Source organism: Daktulosphaira vitifoliae, unplaced genomic scaffold, assembly GCF_025091365.1.
Source record: "Daktulosphaira vitifoliae isolate Bord-2020 unplaced genomic scaffold, ASM2509136v1 Scaffold_2, whole genome shotgun sequence".
Taxonomy (NCBI): domain Eukaryota; kingdom Metazoa; phylum Arthropoda; class Insecta; order Hemiptera; family Phylloxeridae; genus Daktulosphaira; species Daktulosphaira vitifoliae.
The window spans coordinates 33,165,978-33,188,339 of record NW_026099573.1 but is presented as its reverse complement, the minus strand read 5'-3'; the positions used below and the strand labels follow the sequence as shown (position 1 = coordinate 33,188,339).

General features: G+C 28.7%; 1 protein-coding gene across 3 annotated transcripts in view; it reads left to right on the top strand.

Moving 5' to 3' along the window:
* LOC126897429 (zinc finger protein ush) overlaps positions 1–22,362 on the top strand; it is a 50,482-nt gene that overhangs the window by 12,427 nt on the left and 15,693 nt on the right. The window contains exon 1 of one of the 3 annotated variants that reach the window (XM_050670996.1): positions 3,281–3,381. The exons of 1 other annotated variant lie outside the window; for it this stretch is intronic. The gene's annotated coding sequence lies outside the window, so the exon portion shown is untranslated. Of the gene's footprint in view, positions 1–3,280; positions 3,382–3,444; positions 3,566–22,362 lie in introns of those variants that run through there. One more of the 3 variants, XM_050670997.1, reaches the window with a different exon arrangement.

Sequence of the window (22,362 nt, the reverse complement as noted above, 5' to 3'; positions counted from 1 at the left end):
TCAATCACAATCAGGGCCCGTGTAAATTATCGACATTAATTTTTTTCCATCATTTCCTTAACCGGTTCATTATTGATTTTTAATCATTTTGCTGATAATAAACAATTTATTAACTTGTTATCCTTGATGATTCAGAGTGTTTACATAATATCATCGACTTGACGCTTGAGGTTGTAAATTGAACCTAACAATACAACATTGTACTCAATACATAACTTATATTGAATACTTTCGAATAGTATTTAAACTTTATTATGTATAAATCCATTTCTAAAAAGGCATCATACATTTCATACAATACACAAATATAATTTATGAAATTATATATGTTATTTAATAGGTGGAATTTAAAAAAATAAAAAATTAGAATCCAATATTATTATATCTATTTTAGTTTACTGTGTTGCTTATAATGTTTTTATTTTTAGACATTTTTTATGAGAATGGGTACTAGTCAAATTTTGACATTTATATGTTATTTAAAAGCAATAATGTTTATTATGCCTTTAAAAACGAATTAAGTACTTATATTGAAATAGCTATAGGAATTGCTTATCTTTTTTTTTCTACGTATCTAAATACTAAGGAGAAATTATGAGTTGTGTAGTATGAATAAAAAATTTTTTCTTATTTAAACAAATATAAATTTCGTCCTTGTATGAAAATTGTAATTTTGATTAAAGAGAATGTTTTATTTTTGGTGAATACTTTATTTATGTAGTTACCGAATTTTCATAAAGGTTTATTTAATTTTTTTTTTTATTGTTGTGGTTTTTGAGTATATTAAGATTTATGTAAACTTTTCAATCAAACTTAAATGTTAACTTTCAAATCATTATGACAACTCATATTTATTATGATACTTTGTATTCCTAGGAATAAAACCTACACTTGTTTTTTAGACATATAATAATAATGACATATTCTTGTTTATTTAGTTGAGTTATATTTTATACACTATAAATTTTCAATATTATTGTAGAATAATATATTTATTTTATTTTATGAATATTAATTATTCAAAAATCATTCACGTGTGTGATCTATGTCACTAATTTAAATTTTATCTTATACAGCTGAATCGATAAACATAAATACTGTGATTGGCATATTTATGTGATAATAAAAATCTCAGTAAAAAATTATACACTTACAAAAGTTTCAAACCTGTGTGCTTGAAGAATATTTCAATAAAAATAATACTCGAGTCCGCAACGAATGCGTAGGTTTATGTTCATTCGATTGTTATTTAATTAATCAATAATTTTTATCTGATCTATTGGAAATCAATAATCAAACATTTAAATCAACTTATGTTTTAATCTATACCTTATTTGATGAGTTTGTTAATTTTTTAATTAATTGTTTGTGGTTTTTTTAGGTAAGTTTTCAGTATTTCAAGAAAAATGCTTTTGGCTTTGTTCGTGAGTACTAATTTTTTAAAATTAACATCTAGAAAACAATAGTATTATTCATAGTCATTAAATCATTAGTGCCTATCATTTTAAGGTTTATAAGATCAGAAATTTGTCGTATTTTCGAAGTTTTACTATATTGTAATGCGTTAATGTCTTGACTTAAAAGTGATTTTAATTTTTTTTTGTTATGCAACTTATATTTTTTGTGAATATTTTTGGTATTTAATTATCAACAGAAAAATTCATTAACAGCAGTTGGTTTCCTTTCGATAAATATTGATAATAATATAATGTAATGCAATCGACTTCTGATAACACAGGTTTCCTAAAGTGTCAAGTCAATCGTTATAATGCAATTAATATTGTGGTTAATAATGACTAGCTTTGTAGCGCATTAAGGAAAAGCGTGTGAACATTTTTTTTTACAGTCTGACTTTGTTTCTTGCATTTATATAACCAATCATTTTAATTTTTGTTTGTTATCTAGGCAAATTAAGATACAGAGTCTAGAATAATGTGATCTAAAAAATCATAAAAATCCCGCCATGAGTAAAAAATACAATATTTTATTCTATTTCATACAACACTGAAGAAATATTAAGTAAAATAAATGATAGGTATTCGTGAATATTAATGTTGTTATGGTCCATGAATACATTTTATATTATAATGTTGTTCAACTTGTGTATACTCAACATTTTTTTCTTGGTTAAATTACAAACAATATATTCACGGTTTTATCATTCAATCTGTAATCTTTATGGATAATGTGTAGATAAATTTATTATTTGTTCTTTTCTACCTTTATTAATTAATAATGACAACCATCACAATAGCTTTTATAAATACTTCAAGCAAGTAAACAACATGCTAACACTGCAATATCATAATACCTAATAAGTTAAGTGCCGATCTTAACGATTAGTTGTAGTTGCGACAAGGCATTCATGTTTCTATGTTTGTGTGCAAATAAAGTGTTGAGGTATTAATCAGAATTCGCTACGCAAAAGATATTGCACTCTATGTAACCTTTAAAGTCGTTGTCTAATTTATTTATTGTGATATATTAAAGAAAAAAAGAGATCATTGCTTATTAATATTTTTTTAGAGAAATTTAATAACGAATATCATTCCTAATATTTCTGTATTTACATATTTCTTTACATAGTATTAATATCCAATAAATTATGATATTAAGTGTTATTTGTTGATTGCTCAATTATTGTTAAGGACATTTTGTGATATGACTGTAAATATCGTGATCGTTCAATTCCAATATTTGTCTGTTATACATTATACTTTTCTGCACAGTTTCTACGGCACATTCATTTTTTTGATTTAATTTCATTTATAAAAACGTATATAAAAAAACTATATATTAGATTATTTGTAAGGTGTAGGCCATCAAAAAAAAAAAAAATAATCACTGAATTATGCATTTTTTAATTTCACGTTTAATTTTGTATTTTTTTTTTTTTGTAAAAACGAAACAATTGCTTTTTACTGTTTGACTATTTAACTACGCCGATGTATCGTTGACTTTTTAAGGGAGTAATAATAATAGTAACGTATTGCGTCCCGTGAAATTGAATAGAGCGGCTGAGACAGGCATTATATTCTTATTTTTGTTATCTCTGGCGGCAATTACAAATTATACATCCAAATGACATTTGTTCGGTACGTCAGTAGATTGCCATATTAGGCGTAGAAAAACGGGTTGGCACAAAATGCACCGGCCGCGACAGTGGTCGATTTAATCGGATTAAGCTGCGGCGAATGCGTAGATCAGATAACATTTTCTGTTTATTTATTATTCGTTTCATCCAATCGACAAAACCAATCTAGTATTATGCTGCTTCTGCTCATCCATATCACTTTGACCAGACGCAGTCGTCATAATAACGTTACTCGAACAAAATACAAACGCGCCTTCATAATGCTGCCCTAAGAATTCTAACCTATCGTAAGTTTGACTCCTTCATTATTTCTAACCTTTCAATTTATTAGTTTAATCTTACCTTGTTAGCCTGGTCTAAATGATAAATATTGTATAATTCATCTCTCGATACAAGTCCTTATAGAATATTGTCAGTGTATTCAAGAGCGCTGGATACTTTCATTCGTATATAATTGATTTAACTGATGAGGTAATGTTAAAAAATATTTTAAAGTTAAATATTGTTCAAATTGAATGATTCAATGAATAACTAGAATAAAATGCTTTGTTAATCTTAAATTAAATCAAAAGTATTAATGATTTTTGATGTAAATGAAAGAGCTTAACTATACAATTTTTGTTTTTACAAATATGTTATAGATTTCTAATCACTTTCCTTTTGAATTGTAAAATTACAATTGGTTGATATGTATTCGAAGTTGTATCTGATCTATTGTTTTTGATACAGAATACCTTATGTCATATCTTATGTTTGCAAACCTTTAACACATGCCATAATAAATCTTAAAACAGTCTAAATGTTCTGCAATATAAATTAGTACGAAATAACTATTTTCTTTGTTTAGTATTTAGATTAATTAGTTTTACTACATACGCTAAAAGAATCATTCAGAGAAGTTTATCGATTTCTGAGATTTCTTATGCTATCGCCTCGTACTCGTATAATGTATCTTATTTATTTAAAATACACGCAATAATGATTAATTGCTATAAATTAAATTATATTGTCTCCTATAAAAGTATGCGCATTTCAATTGTTATGAGATCGAAATTTATAACGCGTACATAATGATTTATCGATCTGATGAAGTAATTCTAAGTAAGTAGTAAAATTTATTTCTCAAGTTTTCTTGGGTCACGCTGTTGAATAATATGTGTTATACTTTTTATCGCGAAAATGAATTCTAACATGGTTAAAAAAGCATTGCTGAATCGATACACAATTTGAGAAGATATTATACATGTTACGATTTTTATCTCTAAAATCTGAGTCAACATGGCGCGCATGTTGATACACTTCAACACTTCATACATGTTCATACACTTCTATTACGGTAGCGAGGAGTTGGTGGTAAAATTTGCAGTTTATCTGCGTAATGCCATTGTTGTCTGGTTAGTCAGTTATTATAACTATAATTTCCCAATTCCCGTGTTTTCTTCACATATTTTAACGCAGCCGTAGCCTTATCATCGAAGAAATATGGAATCTCGTCAACAATGTTATCAAAACACTACCCGTTGCCCTAAGGACGTCTTTTTAACTGATTTTAGTTTTATAAATTTGAAACATTATATTCTTACTTATCAACTACTCCAATTAACATAATTATTTTGATCATTCTTTTGAGCAAAAAAACTGAAAGTACATACATTTAATTCATCATGTTAGATCAATATATCAATAATTCTTAAAAAATATATAATTTATGTTCTGACAGATATGGTTTTGAATTTCTATCACATTTCTAGTTTTGCTCATCTCTTTTTAAATGTATATAAAAATGTTTTTAACCCTTATAAGTGCAACTCTAATAACATTTTTGGGAGAGCTAAATCAATTATCCTTTAATGTAAATATTTGTGACTAAAAATATATGATTTAAATAAAAGAGGCGATAGGTTAGCTTTTTCGGTTTAAAAAATGACTAAGTTTATCACTAGTTGCGCTTATTTATTTATCTATTTATTATCAAAATTAAAGAAAATCTAGATTGTCCGTCATACATTACATTTTTATCCTAATATCATTCATCGCTGTATGTAACATGAGTACGCACATGCTGTACATGAAATATAAGTATCTAACAAGAGTCCTCATTAGATTAATTTAGTTAATGTTCTTTGAATATTTATCCACAAGTGGTGCATGATCGGTTAAAAAATAAAATATGTGTATATATCTATGATTTTCGTTTAAACAACAGAATTCTTATCATAATCAAACACAGTTCTGGAAAAAAATACACGACTGTTGATGATATCGACCGATAAGACAGCACGTTTTCATTATATTATGCGCCCGCGGCTGCTTCGTCTATATCTTCTCAGTGTATTTGCTCTATTCGTGCCAACTAGTAATGATCGTTCGTTATCATTTTATCAGTATTCATTAATCACCTGCGTTTTGTTTTTTCTAACTAGGAGTACAAAACGCGCTAAAACAAAGAATGCTTAACATACATATTATATAAGAAAGTAATGAGCGACAACTTAACTGTAACAAAACCTTTAAACCTATCGTATTTCAACTAGTATCAGTCTTATAATTTTTTATCTAATTTATGTCTTTTATTATTATGATTTGTCATAGAAATTGTCAAATCTAAATTTATATTTAATTATACATTTTTTTTAAGGATGAATATGTTATTTCAACATCAGACTTTGATGTAACGTTTACTTAATTATATCTGCAACTTATAAAATTACAGGAATAAGTTTTTTAAATATATTTAGAAGAAAATGAAAAGTGAAAAGATGAACGTGTGGTCATTGCTTTCATTTGTCTATTGATTCTTAAAGTTTTTAAATTGTTATGGTTATACTAATTGATCAAAATGTATATTATTACATGTAGCACCCTACAAAAAAGTGATAAACAGAAAGTAATAATCATTATCAAGAGTACATAATTATCTTATATGCAGTTTGAAATTAAGAATAGAACTTAATTATCATAACAATAGTTTTTTTTTAAGCAAAACTTCAAAAGGTTTGTATTTAGGAGTTGTTTTTAAAGATTATCTGAAATATTATATTTAACAATTTAATTAGATTAAAAGGTATAAATAAAGTTAAAATATTTAAATTCTGACTACAGTATATCTATATCTCAATTATTTAGTATATTTAGCTATACGACATCTTTAATAATACAGTGTTATTTATTGAATTTATCTTAGATTTGATGATGTAATATAATATTAATTTACTAGTTAACTGGCGCTACAGAATAACCATTTTATAATGTTTAAATTATGTAAATCTTTGAATCTACTAACTAAATATAACTAATTAACTATAGTATAATGTTATTCATAGATCATTGTTATCATGTTCTTAGTATTTTTAACTATTGATATATAATTAAAAGATAGAAAACAAAACAATAACTTTATTTCTGGGGTTATTTTCTAAAACCTGATATGTCACTTTTAGAAATTTTGTAGGAGACCAAACAAATTAAACATTTCTATGGCTTATAATGGAAAAAAACATTTTTTAAATGCAAAAAACTAACCTTCCTGTAAAATTTCTTATAACTCTCTAAGAAATGAAAGAAATTATTTATTCATCTCTTCTGTACAAATTATAAAAAATTTGAAAAACTTATTTTCTTAACATATCAGCTTATATCTAAAAATGAACCACAAATTTGATCAGAAGTAATATCTTCTATTATTTATGCAATTAAATGTTTGATAACTTAGGTTTTTGTACTTGAAATATTGTATAATACTTGAATATTCTTAACTTACAGTTAATCATACCAAAATTAATCTAGAAGCTTAAAATTATTATTTTTATATTAATAAATAATTTAATGAAAATATTTAATATTTTTCAACGTTGACTTACCCAATGACTTATTTATATTTTTTTCATAAATAATGAAAATGATATAATTTGTTATCCATATCATCCAATTAAAATTGTCAACAATTTAATCTTTAAATAATAAGTTTGTAGCGATAGTAGTTGTTATTTGATAAGTATTTCATTTCATATCATATTATTGGAATAGTTATTAAATGTTAAAACAGTATAAAATAGTTAAAACTTAAAACGTATAAAATACCAAAATATGACGTTTTATTACATATTTTGTAAAATATAAAAAAGGAAGAGCATAAAATCGACTTGCAAGGGGATCGGGTCGATTCTCGTTCATTTTTACCCAAGTTTTATCTTATGGAACGTTCATTTTGTTTACTGACTTTCCGACACTTATCTGGACCATTTATCGGATGTTGTTTATAGCTATAATATATTATAAACAATTGAATGTGTGAACTATAGTCTTCACCATTAACTCGGAGAGTTATAAAAAAATTGTAATAAGTGCATATAAAAAGGATTTTTTTTTCCCAAAAAATATCGTTTACTATAAAACTATAAAATTTAATCAAAAAAAAAAGTTTTCACTTAAATAATATGTAAGGCTTAGTTATAACCTAATGTCATTGTAATAATTTACACTGCAGTTTTTATTTGATGTTTTTCAATTTAATGTCCAACAAAGAGTTTATAGATTCTTTGAAAATTTTAGCACAAAATATTGTATAAAAATGTGTGTATTTTATATATATATATAACTAAAGGAAAAGTATAACTAAAGAAAAGTACTATACTCAATGATAATCGGTATAGTCAGAGTGCAATCTTCTTATTTGACTTTTCATACACTTTGCATTGAATTGATAAATGGACATTATGATTCCTCATTTATATGTTTGTACAAAACGTTAAAATCGATTTTCAATTAATAATGGTGGAAGGGAAATTGAAGATTAGCCATGTCTGTGTATAGGCTTGTGTATCGAACGGAAAACAAAACGTTATCACGTTCACGATTTTAACTCACGATCCAATTAATGCGTTCGGCCCCAGATATATACACACACTTGTCACATATCATTTTAGTTCGATCTATCTGTTTATCTGATGTATAATTATGGTTTAAACAATTTGTTTTACCAAATGACATTTGGACCTTTGTTACCATTGACGTGTCTTTGCCTTGTTAACCTACCTCCAATTAATACATGTAATCGTGAACCCCTCAATGACAGAGCAAGACAATTTATCAACAGGCCATTTGGTATTCATCATACTTTACGCTTGTCTTGATTTAACTATCTGCTATTTTACAATACGACTAACAAAACAGTGGACGTAAATATCGACTCTCTCCTTTAAAGGAAATTATTGATTGAGCAAAAGGTCTGCGGATTGAATATGTTGCGTACGTAGATGTTAAAGAGATACCCGCCAAAGCAGCTTCGGTTTTGAAGGTGTCGGACTGATTGTACAAGTTCGAATAGATTGTCTGTGGTTGTTTTATTTTACTTGGTAATCATTACTATACCAGACTGTTATGCGCACAGGAGACCAGGGAGATAGTATGTATACAAAAACTCGATATGATATCGAATTAAAGTTTTATTCAGCAAAAGTACACTTCGGTTGACACTTATGTTTATTAAGGGTCAATAGTATGGATATGAAAGGACGTAGGTAAAATAAATACTACGAGTAACATTCGATATAGTCTGGCTCAGACGGTGCAATTTGACTATGTGGGTTTTATGTGGTGATGATAAAACTCCCTCTGCGATTAATTTTGTTTTATAAACGTTACTCCGGTAAATACTGTGATACAGTGTCAATTAAACTTTATAGTTCTCAAAAAATCATCGACCCGTAGAATGATGAATTTTTTCGACTTATAATACTCTGGTGATTACATACAGACAAAATTTCTAGAAAATGTTAACGTTTTAATAATACTCTTTGATAATTTGACTGCTCCAATCCAATTTCAATGTCAAATAATTGTCAATTTTTCGTGTGTTTTTACATTTTTTACGATTATACTAATATTTTTGAAGTGGCATTTTTTTATGGTACCATAATTTTTTTAGTTTCTAAAATTGAGAAGATGTTTTCAAATTTTCGGCGCTGATAGTTTTAAATTGTATTCTTCTATCTAATAGATTATTAAAATCGGTTCAGTGAAAGCTGAGAATTTTCATGGACAGAGTTTTGTCACATCACATTAAAACTGTCTTTTAGTAGAATACCTTCTCGCGTTCATCTAAAAATCTTCTTCCATTGTATAAAATATATTTTATCAATGTTTCAAATTTCGGAAAAATGAATTAAGTGATGTATTTTTAGTGTTGAACTTTTAAAATCATAATAGTGGGTCCCACTATTGTTATAATAATCATTGAGTACTTTCTTGGCACGATTCCAAATTAATAAGCAAAATCAAAATATTAAAATAAAACCCAACAAATATCTATTTGGTGACTAGATAATTAGCTATTAGTCTACTGTTCGTGACTGTAAGTGAAATCGAAATTGAATGGGTACTGCTGATACACACTTTAGTATACATCTAGTTGGAGGTCGACTTTAATTGATAAATTTTAAACACTGTTTGTAAACAGGTATCTAATCATTATTTAATTGCGTGATAGATTAATAAAGCTATTAAAAACATTTTTTTTGTTTTTTGTTTTACTGGTCATTTCTAATTCTAGTGTAGAATATTGTGTTAATCAATACCCGGACACGCGAACAGCGAAAGTTCAAGTTGTTTCAAAGTCCAATAGCGATTGGCACAAATAAACTTCATTAGATTAAATTTCTTTTTAAAGAGGCGTTTATATCAAATATATTTTGATTCTCAAACATTATGTTATATATCTGTACCTAAACACTCTAGTATATTTTAAATAGTTGACGGTTATAAGTTATATATTTTAAATGTATACGTTAATTGTAAAATAAATATAGTCTTACCTAAACTCACACTTGTCAGGATGGACATAAATTGACTTTAAGTACACGTGTTGGGTAGTTTCAATCAAATAAAATATGTATGTACAGGTTTTCCCCCGAGGTTTTGACAAATCCATATACTTTTTTATAGCAATTTGTCAAAACCTCGTGGGACACCACACTGTATATATTTTAATTATTGTTTTTTATTTATATTTTGCTTTTCATCGGACGTGTAAATACGATCGAGCATTGTATTTAAAGTTCGTGTTTTCGTTTTTAAATAAAAACGGAAAAGTTTGACTTGATCGTTAAATATTCTAGTAAACTGTGAATAATCCTACAGTATAATAATATATACTGGAAGGTATATAAATGGAAATTCGATTCCTCGATGATTTGTTGTTTTACTTTACGTATTAAATATGTAATAACTCACAGATACATTTCATAATGTCCGAAACCCTATGGTTTGAGTTTTTGTTATGACTGCCGGTAACCTTTTTTTTTAGTTGCAGTGAACTGTTAAGAGATATAGGGAAAGGGGATATTTTCATCGGATTTCTATATATGTATATGAGATTCATATCCATTTTTAAATAACATTCGTTTTTGGCGGATGACGAGGTGGAGCTACACGTGAAAATCTGATTAAAACACCAAGTTCTGTACTTTAGGTGGGCGTGCAAGTTTGGGGTTAACTGGGAAGCAGAAAGCAGTTCATGGGAAGTATGCTTAGTGGCGGTTTTATGTTATAGAGGTCCGCGGGCGCACAGATGATGAACGACCAGTCAGAAAATATTCGCTTGACTGATCATCGGACGGGATCACCCTCTCGGACACGTCGTATGATGAGGGTTTTAAATTAGTTCATTCCCGAAGATTCCGACACTGAACAGGCCAGTTTTCATTTCCTGTTATCCCCCCGGCACGTCTCTCGTTGAAAGGGTTGGAAAAGGCTAACTCACCGATGAATGATGATCTTGTCGACAGCATCTCCGTATACGTGACCCAGATCGCGGCTAATGTTTCTAACCCGAGTGACACCTATTGCCGATCTCCATCAATCAGACATCTAGTGATTAAAAGTCAGCTGAAGAGCTAAAATGTTTTTGCGAATGACTTATAAAATCTACTAAAAACCTTATTACAACGATAAATATTTTATTTAACTTGTTTGTACCATTTTATCTATTACGAGGTATCAAAAATATTTTTAAAATATATCAAGTAGTTAAAAGTTGTGCAGAAAATAAATGATTAATTAAATGATGAATACTCTTCCAGTTTGATGAAATAACTGTAATTCATGATCTCCAAAAATAATATACTTTTAATGTTCAAATAGAATAGCAATGACAGTATCCATTTGTTGATACATTATAAAGATGAAAGTGATGAAGTATTTTAATTTGACGATAAATAATTAAGACAAGAAAATAGTCATACAATATCATAGAGTTGTTATTAAGACGTTTATTGTCAAACTTCGCTATCAGACAATCATTGTGATCACGCGTCTGGATCTTTAAGCGCCGTGTAATATGGTTGAGCTTGTCAAATATTTTGTTATTCATAAACAAAACAAAACTACTTAATATATTTTCCTTACTGCAAAACTGTTGACACAAATCTAATATTTTTTTATCATATTTCCGTCGGTGTTAAGAATTGTACGATCAACAAATAACAAAGATCAGAATCTATTTTTCCCACGTAAGAAAATGGTTCAGGAATTTCATTGCGCCTACGCGATGCTTACCGCTTTTGTCTGAATGTAAAGAATTGCACTCGTTTTCGTTGACGATTTTTTGTTGTTATGCATAGATGCTATTATTTTTGCTAACAAAAATTAAATAATTTTCACGCGAGGATGACGCGAATAATAAACTTTATATTGTAAATTTTCTTAAAAAAACTCAATTCATGAATAACATGTTTATTTAAAATTAAAAGTTATTCCTAAATTAACTGATTTATGGAATATATTTTTTAATACTATCAATTTAAAATTAGTTGTATTTTCTGACTTACTATTTCAGTAATCATTTTTAAAACGTAAGATGAAAATATTTTTAAATGTAATTCCCAGAAAGTAAAGAAACATTTTTTTCAACCCAACTTGAAGTTTCCGTCGCAGAAATTGTTAAAAAATTTTCTGCTGAATCGTTATGGTGTCCATTTCGAATCATACAAATGTTTGTTGTTGATTATAATATCAATATGTTATCGTTTCTCGTGATAATAAATACTATAATTCAACGTCTCTATGTTGCGGTCTTCTTTTATCACACAGCAAGCAACAAAGGCTTTTTGTCACCGTCTATAATTGCAATTTTTGTTTGCTGATACAATGTGTGATAGCTATGAAATTGCGTTGGACAGCAGATACTAATTTGATGTTAAGCCGTATACACGACAACCATATTCGTTCTCTTGACGACGATGAGCTTCTATTATAAGCGGTGATAACATTTAAAGTATAATGGAAGAGTTAGCGCATAAACACTGGGACATGAAGCAATCGATGTGTTTTCACATTGTTCGGACAGTTGGATATATGAAATTAGCATAATATATACTATTATTACGTATTAATATACGTATTAATAAAAAAATATAATTTTTGTTGCAACATATCAATGCTTTCTTCTTAGCTTTAAGGTTTCCAAATCAAACTGCCTAATAATTGCCTTTTTTTACTAAAAACTCATTCGTTCACATAAATTATTAATAAGACATATTTCACAAATTATGTTTATCAATATATTGTTGGCTGCGCGTGAGCTTGATGGATGGCAAAATGAATACTAGGCTAACACTCCTTGAATAATATGTGAAATTCGAATGGCTTTCGTGTTTAAAAATTGGCAGTTGATAATCTTTAACGTTTCTACGAATAACATGAATCCGGGTCAAGAACCGATTTAACAACCGAGGTTGTGGTTTCTGTTTTTATCGCATCAATTTTATCTTTGAATTTTGCGTTTGTTGAGTGTTGTAAGTAAAATATATATTTTATTACGTATGATGTTGGTTTATTTCACGCGTTCCCCGCGTGGCAAAAGAAATAAATACACGCACGCCGTTGTTGACATTTTCAAACTGTTTGCAGTCGATCGCAATCGGAATTCTGAAACATATCCGTTTTGTTGGGTTTGTCTGAAACGAGTTAAGATACACCCAACACACACAAGGTAAATCGTAAATCGTTTTTTACGTCGTGAAGAGTGTTATTATTATTGGGTGGCGACTGACGTCCAATTTGATTTTCATTATCTTGTAGGTGAGTTTACACGCGCCAACGGACATTCTATCCTCGGAGTACCCATAAACTACTTGTATGTGTATCGTTTTTTATCATGTCGTTGCTTTTATTCTTTCCATATAGAGATGGTTTGATGTCAAGAGATGCTCGTATAGCATTTTTAAATAGCCAAAGATAAAACAATACCAACGAGTGAATAACAACCAAAATGTAATATAATACTTATCTCTGAAACCATTTAGCGTCTTAGCTGTTGACAATAAAACTTCTATATTATTGTTTATTTATTACATCCTCGACTGACTTGTTATCATCCTAGGAAATTATTCGTTATAATTATTATTGTGCTTACAACAGGGTCATCTAGACTACTGTATTGCTGTTAACTGGTCAAGTAGAATTACTTATGTTTTTGTTTAAATTTCTTATCGATGTTGAATTTTTATTATTATCGTATCCAAAACGGAGTGTCCTATCCGATTGGTACGTTTAAATGTTTTATTTTCACTGAGTTGACTATATATTTCCCCCTAAAACGACTAGTTTTATAAACATTATTGTGGTCATTATATAAAGATGACGGGAGAAAAAAAGGAAACGTTTTCATTAAAGCTTTCGATCACGATAAATATGATTTATGCATTCAACTGTTATATTTCGTGTAATCTTCGTATTCGGAGCGCACTTTACTTGGTGATTTTTCTTCTCGTATAGTACTACTTGTAGTTTGTTACGTGTCACGGGACCCAAAGATTGACAATCGGATAAATTTATTGAAATTTTTACGTGCTTTTCGAGCATTCAAAACAATATAGGAAAATCCGAACGCACACGCTATCAATTAGCACTGTGTTAAGCTGTTGACTAGTTGAAAGACTAGTGTGTGTGTGTGTGTGTGTGTGTGTTTGGTGAAGTCTAGGAGAGAAATCTAGACTTTTCGTCGAGTGTACGCCTAGCCCTATACGTTTGTAGTAAAATATCTGGCAAATGATCTCGAATAAAAGAAAAAAAATTAAATTAAATAAACCCAATACGTGTACCACCGCGCGCAGTGTGATGATCCTTATCGAACAACTTGTTTAACGCATTCGTCGTCGAGGTTGCACGCTATTGCTGCGTCCGTGTGAGTGTATGGGAATTGTGTGTATTATGTCCAGATGAGGTTCTTTGATTTCGACAATCGATATATAGGCGTTTGACTATATATATATGAGTATTTCGTATATTCACTTACACGCGGGTCTGCAGTAGATACACGGATATCGACAAATAACACTTTGGTGTTGTTTTTCTCTCTAAATTATTTTTATTAAAACGTTTTACCGGATCTCTTCATTACCGGAGAATTCTTATACCGACGAAACACGTACCCAGGCACCAAAAAAAAAAACCAATAGTGAAACGCGTTTAAACGGCTTGAAAACGTTTATAGTTTTTTTTTTTTATCGCTTAATAGAAATGTTTTTGTGAGTTTTTAATAATAACATTAAAATAATTACCATTCTAAAACGAATTGCGAATTCTGTTGTTTGATTCGCGCTGCCCGTTTATGTAAAAGTATTATAGAACAAATACAAACGGATAATTTTCAATGAAGTAATTTGTTTGTGTGCGTAAATACGGCAGCTCGAAATATGCCATCGGTAAAAGGTTGAAAAGTTCAATGGATGCTTCGCGTCACGCAATATCGGACGATGATAAGGTCTCGATGGACTGGAGGTGGCCCCGGTGGGAAGACCGATAACGATCTAGGGTGACCAGTCGCCTGTCGGTCGGTATAATTTTGTTGTGCAGTTCATTTTATTAAAATTACTCTCTCGTAAATCTTGTCACTGCCGAAATTAATGTTATCTAGACCAGGTACCGGCGGCGACGATGCTCTAGCAGCGCTGACGTTTTGATTAAAAAACTTTGCAGTTGCACATACGAGTTCATTAATCGTATGGCCGACACAGTGGTCCCACAAAACACATAATAAATATTGAAATAATAAATTGTTGAGCCTATGAACGAGTGTGTTTATCGTGTTGATAATGCGTAATTATTTTAATAACCGTAACACGATTTCGAATCGGTATGGTATCCACCTAATGCTATCTTGTATATGTTTTGCGCGCACGCCCGTGTAAAAATGCTAATGACGCATAATTAACGATTCTGAAATGTCTTTAATCGACTCAAAAACCCGCCATTGTGTCATCTTGTGTAATTTATAATGCGCATTCCACTGCCCGCACGATTTCCTTCCTGCGAGCAAGTGCGACGTAATCCGTTTTGAAGACCACCGTCGACTTGACCGCTTCGATAAATAGAATTCTTTTGTAAAAGTCGTTACAAGTTTGAAAGTCGACGCACATCGCGGTGACGAAATCTTAATGTAGCAACCAATGGCTTGTTGTCAATAGCAACAATATATTATTTTTGTTCTCTTTAACAGGATTAAGTCTGAGTTAATTAGTTTTTTAAAAAAATTGCATTGTGAAATATTTTTAAAATCTTGTTTTCTGCGTTGTTCGGTTAGATTTCAATTTTCTTGTTGGAATGTATCGTTTTGACAATCCAAAAGATTATGTGTATTCATTAAGGGTATCTTATATGATCATAAAAGTTTCCTGGTTAATATTTGACTCGGATATTGCTCAATTTCAACAATTATCGATGCGTCAACACAGTGTTACGTAAATCAATACATTTAGTCTGCGATAATACTAATTATAAGTTCATTAATATTTGAGACATTACATAAAATTTCGATGTTTGCAAGTTTAGTTACAAAAATAATATTAAAAATCATCCTGTTGTTTTCTGAGATTAATTGTTGAAATGTTCATTTTTTCATTACAATCAAAATCAATAAGTGTATCTATCTATTTAGGATTTTAGTTCTTTGATTTCACAGTTTTATGCCATGACTCCAGGTTTTAGTTATTAAAATAATTATTTAACTTAAAAACAAAATTAATTTTTCTCAAATTTATATCCTTCTAATGAAGATGACTTTATATTTTCACGTGTTTTTTTGTATTATATTTACACATATCCTTATTGTGCTCTAATTATATAGATTTTATATGTTCCTAATAAAAATATATATACAGAGTAATCAATAAGTAACGAAACGGGTTCCTGTTATTCTCATTGTTTGTAACAATTGAACTGTGTCCTTACTGAACACCCTGTGTAATATATGTATCTTTATTTTTTAGGTGTTTGATATAGATGGACTGCTCTCAAAAGTGTCGTTTTTACTGAAAATGAGCTAATACATTAAAATAATTGTAGTGAACTTTTGTTTTCTTTTACATCAATAATATCTATTTGATTTTAAAATTCAGTCATTTTGATACTTCAAAATTTAGAATATAAATTAATGGAATTCTTGATAAATTTTTAAAATTGCACTACCTCTATTTGACCGTCCATATCAAATTTAGTTATCATAGGAAATATAATTGACAAATTATTAAAATTATACCATTTTTTCTTTAAATTATAATATTTTATCTATAGATTTAAAGAAATGTGTTTGAACGAACAAAACTTTTTAAAAATACAAAACATTCTTTATGTAATCTTTACTCTTAAAGTTTTTAGTTTTCTTTGAATCATATTGAATTCTCGGTATTAAGTGCTTAATAAATTTCAAACGAAAGAAGAAATAATATGAGATTAATATGATAAATATGATTTAAACAAGGTAAAGAAAAATTTGCATGGTTATTACTTTGGAGAATTATCTATCGTTTTGAAGATATACTTTGTAATGAGTTTGAGACGTCAACACAAAGTTAAAGATATAAATGAATTTGGAAATATGGTTTATAATACTTAAATCCATGATAACTTCATTAATTCTAACAGAACAAAAAAACAAATACTAACTTATTGTTTAATCAGTTGAATATAACGGGTCCGTTAATAGTAATTTTTTGAAGCAGAAAAAATGTTTGTTTAAAAAATTATTTACCTCATCCGCGACTGTAGCTTATCAGTTTTTATTTTCGTTATCTAGTGTAGGTAATGCTCGTGTAGTATATTATGTCAACCGCTAATGACTTCCACCCCTTACCCCGAAACGCGTTTTAAATCGATGCGTCAATGGACGACAACCAATTCTACTAGTGTTTGTGTATGCCGTTTATTATTCTCTGTTGTTTTTATGTTTATTTTCATTTCTCTTCTTCAATAGTTCTCTTATCTGTTACCTGCCCCCCTTCCACAAGTTGTTATCATGATCTCTCATCGCTGACGATGGGACACACGAATTTATTAGACCATTAAAATGGATTTTTATAGCAAGTATCACTACAGACAAAAGTTCCGTTCGTTAATGGTTTCCAAACGAATTTTTCATTGTTATTACCTATGGTGATGATTATTTGCAAACGCATTTCCATTCCGTCGCATACTAATTGATATAACCAACAGCAAATATTTCATTCGAACATTTTATGTTTAAATATATTGTATCGTTAACATGTTATTTTGGTATCGACATCGAAAAATCCTAAACAAATATTTACGGATTACTTATTTGAAATGGTTGAAAAATTGAAAATTCAATCTCCGAATTAAAAAAAACTTTTATGTCCTTTGGTTGCTTTATCTTAATTATAGCTTACTTTATGCCACTATCTCGTTGACTATTGTTTGTTCTAAGAAAAAGATCAGAGACTTCATAAGTGAGACAATAGTCACCTTTACGACATTCGCTTTTGTCGTACTATATTTTATTTTATTTCTTCCCCCATGAATATTAACTTATTCTCTGTTGAAAATAAGATTGTGATTTTGTCTCTTAAAAACAATAAGAATATTTTAAGCATTTCAAGTATAACTTAAGTTTATCTCAAGGATTCAACAAGAAAATTGAACATTGTATATGACTTGTATTTTTCTGTAATGGATATATTTATTCAACATGATTGACAAAATACTAATAAATTGTAGATTATTATCATTTTCCTACTCGTTAATCTACATCCTGGCCTGCCCGACCGGAAACGGGTTTAATGTGTGTGTATTATCCATTTAGGAAAACACGTTCAATAAACTCTTATCGGGTTTACAAAAAAAATAAATAAAATGTGCTTCTGTTTATATTATCTATTCTCCCCCGTTTACAGATAAAAACACTTTCTGCATCGTTTACTATCGCAGCCGACGCCGCTACTGTTGCCTTGATAAATTATTATAACTGTTATCATTCTTCATATCTATTCAGATAAAATCTTCCGTTTAATGTATACGTCATGTCGTTTTTCATGGAATTACAATCACCCGACTGAATTTCCATCTCTGTGTAATTTAACGGCTTTTGATAACGAAGGAGTTGTAAGAAAAAAATATAACAAAACTTAGTTTTGTAGTTTTTATTATTATTTTTTTTAATATGTGCAATCAATACTTACAACGATATCAGATGTCATGTCAGCTAAAGAGTGATGTCTGTGCTATTCAGATAGACATATTTACATCAACATTTATTCTGTTCATATACTTTTGTTCGAACAATGAAGTGTCGGTGTCACGAAATGGACGGTTTTCTATAATAATTAAAAATTAACTGATATGAATCGGATTGGGTGGTAACTTTATAACATTGCTGGGAAAAATTTTGCTTTAAAAAGGTTTTGCGGTGTAATAAAAAATTGTGTTAAATCTTTGTTTTTATTTTTCTTGTAGTTTAAAAAATTCACTTGGGTGATTCTGTTTACTTTTTTTTACTTCTGAATTTTGTTTTTTTTTTATAAATATGCGCAGTTCATTGTTGAAGATTTTGTTTCCTTTAAATTTATGAACTAGAAAATTATCTAAGTAAAAAGTAAGGAGTTCTCTCAGAGGTATTAATGTTTTCTTATAATAATTTATAGTAATATATTGTAATTATTGTCTATACATTCAAATCCAGCTTTATATTTTTCAAGCCTTTTTTAAATTGCAATGTTTCATTTTGCTTAATGTTTAGATACGCATACTACAAATATATACAAATAAAACTAGGTCAGCACGTTAAAGTTTTTTCGCTGATAACATGTATTTTATCTGTTATATTTTTCCCCACGTTTGTTTAAATTTGCAAAATAGACTTTTTAATGTTATTTTTTATATTATTTGAATCGTTACCTCATTTTTAGATCCTATTTTGACTATGAAAATCAAAAGAGTATTTTTTGCAAAGTTAAAAGAACTGAGAATTAGAATTTATTAATAATTAACGTTATAATAACAATGGATCAATTTTCGACCCAATGTTATTGACTTGTACCAATTATTTCTTGATGAAAAAATCCGTGGTTCTTCGTAAAAAAATAATCTTAATTTTAATGAAATATCATATACATTAACGAGAACCATTATATATACTTTTAAATATTAAGTGGTATATTATATAACTGAGTTAATATTTACTTAATGCATAACTAAATGTCAATTCGGATGTATTGTGTTTAATCTCATACAGGTTATTATTCAAGACTTTGGCACTCTAAAGCTCCACAACGTTCTTCGTCAGTCTTCCTTAAACATGTCTATCTACCTTTAAAACTATACTCTTGTAATTATTGTGTCTTAAAAAAATCACGCCTATATCACAAAAATATCTATATTCACTCGTGTTATAGAAAGAGACCTAAAGATGTTTTATAAGTTGTAGAAATATAATTTAGCAAACGTTTCCTGAAATCGTGACCAACGCAAAAATTGACGTACGATAATTTTTTTTATTAAACTGACGTATGTGTCATCTCACGATTTTATTAAAAAATTATTAATTTTAATGAACAGTTTGTGTGCGATTTGAATAACGGATTTTATATCGTTATTTTCAATAAGCTGCATTAGTGGAATAACTTAAATAAATGAATAATGAGAGAAATATTTAATCCGTGTGTTTATTCATTCGTTGTACAATACACTATAACTATTCATAAAACTATCTAGGAGTAAGTCGATATCAAATAATATTTCACATAATTTAAATGAAATAAACCATTGTTATTTTATATAATGATGGCTTCGAGTTGTAAGCAATGGGATTACCAATTGATTGGTCTTTTTATTAGTCCACCATTATCATAACAAGTTCAATGTACCATTTCTATTTAATTTTAATGTCCATAAAATCATTAATCGCGCTAGCAAATTCTACGCAAGATAATATCTGTTAAACCTCCCACACGTGAGTTAAATGTTCTGTATATATTCTTGTTTGTTTGGTAAGAAATTAGGTAGTTTTAGTTGTTGTTCAACGTGATCTTACACTGTGACTTTTAATTTTTTCAATATGCCATATATTTTATGTATTATGCCGTCAATTATGATATTATTATATGATATTATTGATATAATTATAAATTATATGATATTATTTTTATTGATCGATCATTTAATAATTGAACAATAATTATAGTTCGGCCAATAGTGGTTATTATAACCACTATTACGGTAAACGATGACCAGTAATTATTACTGGTCATCGTTTGTCATGTAAATATATATAATAATTATTAACAATATAATATATTGTTAATTGTTATCATTTTTATTAAGTACTAATTTCTACCTTGTGATTTATGTACAAGCACTTTTCTTTACATCACTTTAGGTCAATTTCTATTAAATTCTGGCTTTAGTAAAAGCAATTTTTTAATAGACATGTACTTCCGTGATAGGTCATTGATGTTTTATCATTTTTTTGGTAATGTCATAATAACGTTACCACGAAAAGTTATTTTTTTTTGGTCATAACGCAAAAATTTTACCCGTTTTTAAATCACAGAATCATGAAATTGATAAGCTGTAGTCAATTTATAAAAGTAAGTGGTGTCTTGAAAAATGCATTTAACAATTATCGCGGTCCGCAGCTGAACAATTGTGTGTTTATGTTGCCATTTTCATTTCGGTGGTTTTGCTTGTGACATTTAAAACGTGTGGTTTCATATGCACAATATGAATAAAAAGATAATAACATTAAAACACACACAGTATATTAATATCATAACATGAATTAAAAAATATCCAAAAACGAGTTGTTCTGGTTATCAACGGTCACGCGTTGAACCGACTGTGGTTTTGTTATCACGCGGCAGAATTATTAGGCCAAATATAAACCGACTACTTTACTACTTAACGTCCATTAGAAATTATTGAGATTTACAGGAATGCTTTTTACAAAGTGATTTCTACCCGGACAAACGGATTATCGTTCGGGGACACGTTTTGGCCGACTGCTACAGTGCATCAATTCGTTTTATCATATCTTTTCTTTACACTTCTCCTTTGTACTCTATAATCACATAGCTCATCTTAGATAAGTCATAATTACTCCCATACGATATATCTTTTGAGTATTTTGGAAATATAGGACTGGTGACTGTCATTCCTTCTTAACTTTTTATGTCAATGACCTGAATCGGTACTAATACCTTCGACGCGAAGCTGAAAAGCAATTAATTTTACCATGATGTGTTTATTATAAATATTATTTTTTGTTTTGTGTCTGCTGTCTTTACTTTTGCTTACTAATCATTATTTTTCAACGATACGTCAAAAGATCACAAATTGTATCTAGTTTAAAACATCCTAAAAAATTAAAAATTTCCATTGTCTCCTATAAATAGAATTAAAGCCTAAAAAATTACAATGTTTAAAATTGATAAATTTTTACTTTTTTTGAAACCTTATTTTTACTTTAAACTATCATAACTTTTTAAAAATCATAATTACCATTTATTTATAAATACCATATGTATTTTCCTTCCATTTGCTATATTTTTTTTTGGAAATCGACTCTTTACCTGCCCACAGGAAGAGAATTAAAATTCAGCTTAATTTTGAAAAATGTTCCGAAAATACTCTGAGTTTCAAACACATGATAAATTAAAACTATAAATTAAAAAAAATTGTGTTCGAAACTTTATTTTCTATATTTAAACAACTCTGTTTTATAAAAATTGTATTTTGATGTAAAAAATTATTGTTTTACTTATTGTTATAGTTTTTATACTCATTTTTTTCAATTATTTTTACTAATAATTTAGGACCAAATGGCATTGTTAAATAAAAACGGGGTAAGTAACCACCCTTAAAAAAACTATAAAAATTGATTATAGTGTAAGTTATAAATAAATATAAATATACAGTTTTTAATGTCAATCCAACAAGTAAATTAAAACGGAGGGAGCTGTCCTTCACAATAAGAAGGTCAT